We start from the raw sequence: 8,846 nt of genomic DNA, 5'->3' as shown, positions 1-8,846 counted from the left end.
GGATTAGAGGCACCTGCCACCATGCCCAGCTAATTTTTGTATTTTTAGTAGAGTCGTGGTTTCACCGTGTTGGCCAGTCTGGTCTGGAACTCCTGATCTCAAGTGATTTGCCTGCCCTGGTCTCCCAAAGTGCAAGGATTACAGGTGTGAGCAACTGCCTCCAGCCTCACCTGAGATTCTGGAAGGCAGAGGATGGCCGCTGTGGGCTCAGGGCTCCTTCTCTTTCTCAGGGCCTCAGGTTCTCTTTGCCTCTGATGGGCCTAGCAGTTCTTTCTCAGACAGCTTAACAGGTGCCAAGACTAGAGGACTGGAGGGAATGGTACAGAGAGTGAAGTGAGGTGGTCAGCTTCTGTGCTGATGCTTGGTGGCTTCAACAAAATTCCTAATTTCCAGATCCAGGCTTCCCACTCCTGCCTCCCAGCCCTCACTGTGAAGCTGCAGGCTCTCATTGGTGAAAGGCTGGTTGATCACCTCCTTGGACCTGGCAGCAAAGACGAGCACAGAGACCATGTCTAGGTAGAAGCGTCTCTTGGGGAAATGTTGGCCATGAAGATGCTGTGGGCCGAGCCACACAGAGCCCTGAGGTGGGACCAGGCAGTGGGTGAGTCAGAAGAGCCACCTGTCTGAACATGGTGGCTCACACTTGTAATTCCAGCAGTTTAGAAGGTTGAAGCAGGTGAATCACTTAAGTCTATGAGTTCAAGACCAACCTGGGAAACATGGTGAAACCCATCTCTACCAAAAATACAAAAGTAACCTGGAAGTGGCATGTACACCTGTAATTCCAGTTACTTGGGAGGATCAGTTGACCCAGGGAGGTTGAGGCTGTGGTGATCCATGATTTGCACCACTGCACTCCAACCTGGGTGGCAGAGCAGTGCCCTGTCTCAAAGAGAAAAGAAAAAAGGCCGGGTGCTGTGTCTCACACCTGTAACCCAGCACTTTGGGAAGCCGAAGCAGGTGGATCACTTGAGGTCAGGAATTCGAGAACAGTTTGGCCAATATCATGAAACCCCATCTTTCCTAAAAATCCAAAATTATAGCTAGGTGTGGCGGTGGGCGCCTATAATGCCAGCTACTCGGAGACGGAGACAGGAGAACCTCTTGAACTCCACAGGGGGAGATGGCAGTGAGCCGAGACTGTGTCACAGCACTCCAGGCTGGGTGACAGAGCAAGATCCAATCTAAAAATTAATTAATTTTAAAAAGATAAAATAAACTATGACTTAGCACATTTCTATAATCCATCTCAAAAAAAAAAAAGAAAAACCGGCTGGGCATGGTGGCTCACACCTGTAATTTCAGCACATGTCACGAGGTCAGGAGATTGGGATCATACTGGCTAACACGGTGAAACTGTCTCTCTACTAAAAATACAAAAAATTAGCCTAGCGTGGCACACACCTGTAGTCCCAGCTACTTGGGAGGCTGAGGCAGGAGAATCGCTTGAACGTGGGAGATGGAGGTTGCGGTGAGCCGAGATCTCGCTATTGCACTCTAGCCTGGGCAACAGAGCAAGACTCCAGCTCAAAAATAAAAATTAAAAGTCGGGCTGGGTGCTGTGGCTCACACCTGTAATCCTAGCACTTTGGGAGGCCGAGGTGGGTGGATCACCTGAGGTCAGGAGTTCAAGACCAGCCTGGCCATCATGGTGAAACCCCATCTTAAAAAAAAAAAAAAAAATTAAAAGTCAAGCCTGCCTGTGCCTCAACTGCTCTTCCCCACCTCACCCCCCAGCCCCACACCCACCAAGCAGGCTTCAGAACCTCCTTCTCCAGCCGATTTGCCCTGACACCGGTGGGCTGACCTGCAACAGGCGGGTGAGCATGTTGTCCCGAGGAGGCACACAGGGGAGGCCCTGGTTCAGCGCGTCCACTGCCTTGCCCAGCACAAAGTGGGAGGGGAGCTGGCTCCACTGTCTTTAGCCCAAGGCTCTTGGTGCCTGTGCGATGGCTTCCTCTGTGTCAGACTAGTCAATCAGGTAGAGTTTTCCCTCCCACTGGCAAGATGGGGCCAATCATTCCTGCTGGTCTACCTGGGAGTAGGAGCAGAGGTCTAGTGCTTGGCTCAGTCTCCAGGGCTCTCCCAGGTCCTCAACCCTGTCCACGGCCTCACCTTGACCTTGAGCACAGCATGACTGCAGGTGGAGCACTGGTTGAGCCAGGTGGCTCCTCCAGTCCAATTTCCATTGGCCGACAGGAAGTGCTGCTCAAAATCAGCAAAGCTCACTATGCTTGCTTTGGCAGCATATGCTAAAACTGGAACAATACAGAGAAGATTGGCACGCCCCTGCGTAAGGATGGCAAGCAAATTTGTGAAGCATCCTGTGTGAAAATAATAATAACAGGCCAGCATGCTGTGGCCCACGCCTGTAATCCCAGCACTTTGGGCGACAAAGGCGGGTGGATCACTTGAAGTCGGGAGTTCGAGGCCAGCCTGGTTAACATGGCAAAACTGTCTCTACTAAAAATACAAAATTAGCCAACCATCATGGTGGGTGCCTATAATCCTAGCAACTTGAGAGGTCGAGGCAGGAGGATCACTTGAACCCAGGAGGCAGAGGTTGCAATAAGCAGAGATCGCTGCCACTGCACTCCAGCCTGGGAGAAAGAGAGAGACTTGTCTCAAAAAAAAAAAACAAACAAAAATCATCATCATCATCCTCATATAAAATCAGCAAAGCTAGCGATAGGCTTCTGCAGGAGGCCAGGAATTGGGGTGCTTTCCCATAGTCTTCTGGATCACCAGGTCTCCCTGTGCAGGGTCCAGGAGGCCGAACCCTGTGTAAGCAGTGAAGGGAAGGACAGTTCTCCATACAGAGGCTGCTTGCTTCCTGGGGATCAGTTTGCTTTCTCTGCTTTGTTCTCAGAGTTGAACCATCTGCCGCCCCCGCCTCTGTCTTTGCAGGTCTCACCTCCCTCCTGCCAGAGCAGAGCTCTGTTCTAGAACTGGGCCTTACTTTGAGCCTTTGTTCCTCCTCTTCCCACCAGCATGAGGCCTCATCCTTTCCTGGTGGAGCTCTACGTAGGATGTAGTGACAGGGAGGGCCCAAGGCTGGCCCCTGGGTGTCCTCCTTTTGTGAGCTCTGGGAGGTCCAGGAGAGCCTGGGAGTCACCCCAGGTTGCTCTGGGCTCCCAGCATTGTGTGTGTGTATTCCGTCGGGAGGGAGGGAGAAAGCTGTGAGGTTTTCCTGTCCGTTTCCCCAGCCCTTTCTGACGCAGAGCTGATTCCTCTCTGGCTCCCTCACCTGCCCCTGTGGACCTGTGTGCAGGCACATTGGCATCTGCCTTCCAGCAAGTGCCTTAGGATGACCCCTCTGAACCTGCAGAGAGTTCGAACTCCTGACCTCAGGTGATCTGCCTGCCTTGGCCTCCCAAAGTGCTGGGATTACAGGCGTGAGCCACTGCACCCAGCAAATTTTTGTTTCTTAGAATAAGTGACTTTAAATGAAAGTTGCCAGGTGGAAAGAAAAAAAAATAGAATAAGTGATTAATAAATTATGACATGAGGCTGGGTACAGTGGCTCACACCTGTGATCCCAGTACTTTGGGAGACTGAGGCAGGTGGATCATGAGCAGAGGAGTTCGAGACCAGCCTGGCCAACATGGCAAAACCCTGATGCTACTAAAAATAGAGAAATTAAGCTGTTATGATGGTGTATGCCTGTAATCCCAGTTACTTGAAAGGCTGAGGCATGAGAATCACTTGAACCTGAGAGGCAGAGGTTGTAGTGAGCCAACATGATGCTACTGCACTCCAGCCTGGGTGACAGAGCAAGATTCTGTCTCTAAATAAATAGACAATAAAACAAAACAAAATAAAATAAACTATGAGTTGGCACATTCCTATAATCACATCCTATAAAGCAATTTAAACTGATAAAAAAGCCATAGTGTACCATGCTTAAGAATTGGGTTCTACCAGACTAAGTTGGAATTCAAACTCTGCCTCTCACAGTGTGCCTAACTGTGAACAATTTAATTTTCCTCCCTGTATACCTCAGTTTCCTCATCTATAAAAAGGAGACACTAATGGTACCCATTCATAGGGTTACTGATGACTACAGGAATTAATGCATGTAAAGCACTTAAGACAATGCTGTTCAGAATAGTAGGTGTTCAATAAATGTTATTATGTAATGAGATAGGGAAAATCTATCTTCTTCAAAAAAGTCCAAGTGCAGGAGCAGTTCTCTTAACTGAACCTGACCTAACCAACATTTACCTTCTATTTCCCTGTAAAACATATGAATGATGCTAACAGCCCATTGACTACTATGTCCAGCAGGTTACTCTCAGGAAACCATTTGAATTAACCAACCAACTTCTGATTCTATTAATACAAGATTTTAAAAAAGGGACTCTGCTGTAACAAGTAAAGATCCTATTTCCTTTTTCATTATAAATGTATACACATGCAATTAAAAAATTCTGGGCTGAGCTCGGTGGTTCATGCCTGTAATCCTAGCACTTTGGTAGGCTGAGGTGGGTGAATCACCTGAGGTCAGGAGTTCGAGACCAGCCTGGCCACCGGGTGCAGTGGCTTATGCCTATAATCCCAGCACTTTGGGAGGCCAAGGCGGGCAGATCACGAGCTCAGGAGTTCGAGACCACCCTGGCCAACATGGTGAAACCCCATCTCTACTAAAAATACAAAAATTAGCCGGGCGTGGGGCAGGTGCCTGTAATCTCAGCTACTCAGAGGCTGAGGCTGGAGAATCGCTTGAACCCAGGAGGCGGAGGTTGCAGTGAGCCGGGACTGCACCACTGCACTCCAACCTGAACAACAGAGCAAGACTCCGCCTCACACACACGCACACACACAAAAAGACCATCCTGGCCAACATGATGAAACCCTGTCTCTACTAAAATACAAAAATTCAGCAGGCGTGATGGCAGGTACCTGTAATCCCAGCTACTCAGGAGGCTGAGACTGGAGAATCTCTTGAACCAAGGAACCAGTGGTTGCAGTGAGCTGAGATCATGTCACTGCACTCCAGCCTAGGCGGCTGAATGAGCCTCTATCTCAAAATAAAAAGAAAAAACTTCTGGAAGGATAGTTATACTCAATTATATCGCCTTTTCAAAACTCTTAAATTAAAAAAAAATAAATAAAAATGTCTTAAATTGGCCCATGCTTATAATCCCAGCACTTTGGGAGGCTGACATAGGAGGATCATTTGAGACCAGGAGTTCCAGACCAGCCTGGGTAACTAAAAGAGCCCCTCATCTCTACAATGTTTTTCTTTTAATCATCCAGGCATGGTGGTGTACGTTTATAGTCCCAGCTATTCAGGAGGCTGAGGCAGGAGGATTGCTTGAGCCTTGGAGTTTGAGGCTACAGTGAGACATCACTGCACCACTGCACTCCAGCCTGGGCAACAGAGCAAGATCCTATCTCTAAAAAAAAAATAAATATCTTGAGATGGGCGCAGTGGCTCACGTCTGTAATCCCAGCACTTTGGGAGGCTCAGGCAGGTGGATCACTTGATATCAGGAGTTCGAGACCAGCCTGGCCAGCATAGTGAAACCCCATCTCTACTAAAAATCAAAAAAAAAAATTAGCCGGCATGGTGGTGCATGCCTGTAGTCCCAGTTGCCTGGGAGGCTGAAGTGGGCGAATGGCTTGAACCTGAGATTATACCAATGCACTCCAGCCTGGGTGACAGAGAAAGATTCTGTCTCACAGGAAAAAAAAAAAAAATCTTAAAGGCACCTGAGACTCTAAGGTTCATCAACTGATGAAGAGATTTTTATTTTATTTTATGAGACAAGGTCTCACTTGGTCACCCAGGCTGGAGTACAGTGGTGTGATCTTGGCTCACTGCAGCCTCTTCATCCTGGGCTGAAGCGGTCCTCCTGCCATGGCCTTCCAAAATACTAGGATTACAGGTGTGAGCCACCACACCAGGCCCCAGAGTTTTAAAATGTGGTATATCCACGCAATGAAATATTATTAGCAATAAAAACAAAGTACTGTTACATGCTATAACATGCACGAACCTGAAAAATGTTATGCTAACTGCAGTCACAAAAGACCACATATTATACGATTCTATTTAAGTGAAATGACTTGAATATGCAAATCTGCAGATTAATGATTGCCTCGGTCTGGGGAGGACGGAGGGATTGAGTAGTGATAACTAACGGGTATGAATTTCTTTTTGGGGTGGTGAAAATGATCTAAAATTGATTATGGCGATGGTTGTACAACTCTGTGAATATCCCAAAACCACTGGATTGCACACTTTAAATGGAAAGATTGTAAGGTATATGAATTATATCTCCATTTTTCAAAAGCCAGGAGAGCTGTTTACATGCTGCTATACCAGCAACTAGCATTTGAGATCAATACTGTTACCAAACTAGCAGCAGGTGAAGGCTTCAGAGCTCCTATTTGAAAAGCAATGTTATTATAACATGGATTTACTTATGCCTAATACAATATGCCCAGAGAGTTACCTACTCTAGCATGGATTCTCAAAAGCATCTGCATTTTGGTGAGTGTTTTGTTTTTTTTCCTTTGGAGTGCAATGGCGAGATCTTGGCTTACTGCAACCTCTGCCTCCTGGGCTCAAGTGATCCTCCCACCACAGCCTCCCCAATAGCTGGGACCACAGGTGCTGCCTACCCTGTGGTACCCTCTGCCTACCCTGTGCCTACACCGCCTGGCTAATGTTTGTATTTTTTTGTAGAGACAGGGTTTCACCATGTTGCCCAGGCTGGTCTCAAACTCCTGGCTTCAAGCGATCCTCCTCCTACTTTGGCCTCCCAAAGTGCTGGGATTACAGATGTGAGCCACCCTGCCAAGCCAGAGAGTTTTAAAAATCACCAATGCTTGGTTTTCACTCCCAGCCATTCTCAATGAGTTGGTCTCGGATGGGGCCAGGCATCAGTAGGTCTTTAAACTCCACAGATGATTCTATTTTTAGTTTTATTTTTTTAAGCCAGTCAAATGTAGCGGTGCAGATGATTCTAGTAGGCACCCAAAGTTGACTTCTATTACTGCAGATTCACACAACTTGGAGCCCCGTTAGTTATATATATTTTTGTTGTTGTTTTTCTGTTTTTGAGATGGTCTCAGTCTGCAGCCCAGCCTGTAGTGCAATGGTGCGATCTTAGCTCACTGCAACCTCCGCCTCCCAGGTACAAGCAATTCTCCTGCCTCAGCCCCCCAAGTAGCTGGGACTACAAGCTTGCACCACCACGCCTGGCTAATTTTGTATTTTTAGTAGAGATGGGATTTCACCATGTTGGCCAGGCTGGTCGAGAATTCCTGACCTCAGGTGATCCACCCACCTTGGCCTCCAACGGGCTGGGATTACAGGCATGAGCCTCATGCCCAGCTTATTGATTGAATTAAGAAAAAAACAAATGTGTGGTGTGAAAATGGTAACCTCCAGAATCCAGGCTACTGTCATTATCTAACAAAGATAGTACCTATTCCTTTTAAGGGCTCCTCAGATAAGTGTGATACTTTTCTTGTAGGTATCTAGCTGATTTCTTGAAGTTGGTTCTGTACTAAGGTAATACCATGTAAGTGAAAATGGAATTAAAAACTAAATGTAGCTGGGCGTGGGGGCTCATGACTGCAATCCTAGCACTTTGGGAAGCCGAAGTGAGGAGATCATGAAGTCAGGAGATCGAGACCATCCTGACTGTCACGGTGCAACCCCATCTCTACAAAAAATTAGCTGGGTGTGGTGGCATGCACCTGTAATCTCAGCTACTTGGGAGTCTAAGGCAGGAGAATCTTTTGAACCTGGGAGGCAGAGGTTGAGGTCAGCAGAGATCGCTCCACTGCACTCCAGCCTGGGTGACAGAAAAAAAAATAGGGCTGGGCATTGTGGCTCACACCTGTAATCTCAGCACTTTGGGAGCCAAGGCAGGTGCATCACCCGAGGTCAGGGGTTTGAGCTCAGCCTGATGAACACGGAGAAATCCCATCTCTACTAAAAATAGGCGGGCGTAGTGGTGCATGTCTGTAATCCCAGCTACTTGGGAGGTTGAGGCAGGAGAAACGCTTGAACCCAGGAGGTTGCACTCCAGCCTGGGAAGCAAGAGCAACAAGAGCAAAACTCCATCTCAAAAAAAAACGCAAAAATTAAAAAGAAAATATGAAATAAAATGACAATAAATTAATTGAGACAGCATCTTACTGTATATTGCTCAGGCTGGTCTCAAACTCCTGGACTTAAGTGATCCTCTTATCTTGGCCACTGAAAATGTGGGGAGGCGTGAGCCACTGCACCCAGCCCAAACCCAAATATGGTGGGGTTTTTGTTGTTGTTGTTGTTTTTAAGATGGAGTCTCATTCTTTTCACCCAGGCTGGAGTGCGATGGTGGGATCTTGGCTCACTGCAACCTCCGCCTCCTGGGTTCAGGCAATTCTCCTGCCCCAGCCTCCTGAGTAGCTGGAATTACAGGTGGCCATCACTATGCCCAGCTAATTTTTGTATTTTTAGCAGAGGCAGTGTTTCACCCTGTTGGCCAGGCTAATCTCGAACTCCTGACCTTAGGTGATCCACCCACCTTGGTCTTCCAAAGTGCTGGGATTACAGACATGAGCCACTGCACCTGGTACAAATATTTTTTTTAACCTCCTTTAACTGACTATGATTCTCAATTTGTGTAGCCTGAGCACTTAAGTTATTGGACTAATTTGAGAAGAGAAACCTTAATATGATATGTAAAAGCAAATTCCTTCTAATGAGCCATGTTATTATCCAATCAATTTATTTAAAAGAAAGAGAGGCTAGGTGTGGTGGCTCATGCCAGTAATCCCAGCACTTGAGGTCAGGAGTTGGAGACCAGTCTGGCCAACATGGTAAAACCCTCCTCTCTACT

The 8,846-nt window shown here is 47.3% G+C and overlaps 1 non-coding gene across 1 annotated transcript; it reads left to right on the top strand.

Annotated features, from left to right (window-relative positions):
• Window positions 1–2,232: 2,232 nt before the first annotated feature.
• LOC116534842 lies at window positions 2,233–2,334 on the top strand. Its single transcript, XR_004261911.1, has one exon. It is a non-coding gene; the product is annotated as a U6 spliceosomal RNA (small nuclear RNA).
• The last annotated feature ends 6,512 nt before the right edge of the window (window positions 2,335–8,846 follow it).

The sequence above is a fragment of the Sapajus apella genome, unplaced genomic scaffold, assembly GCF_009761245.1.
Source record: "Sapajus apella isolate SASKATOON/1434 unplaced genomic scaffold, GSC_monkey_1.0 scaffold89, whole genome shotgun sequence".
NCBI lineage: Eukaryota > Metazoa > Chordata > Mammalia > Primates > Cebidae > Sapajus > Sapajus apella.
The sequence above is the reverse complement of the archived record's forward strand: the minus strand, read 5'-3'. Positions and strand labels throughout refer to the sequence as shown.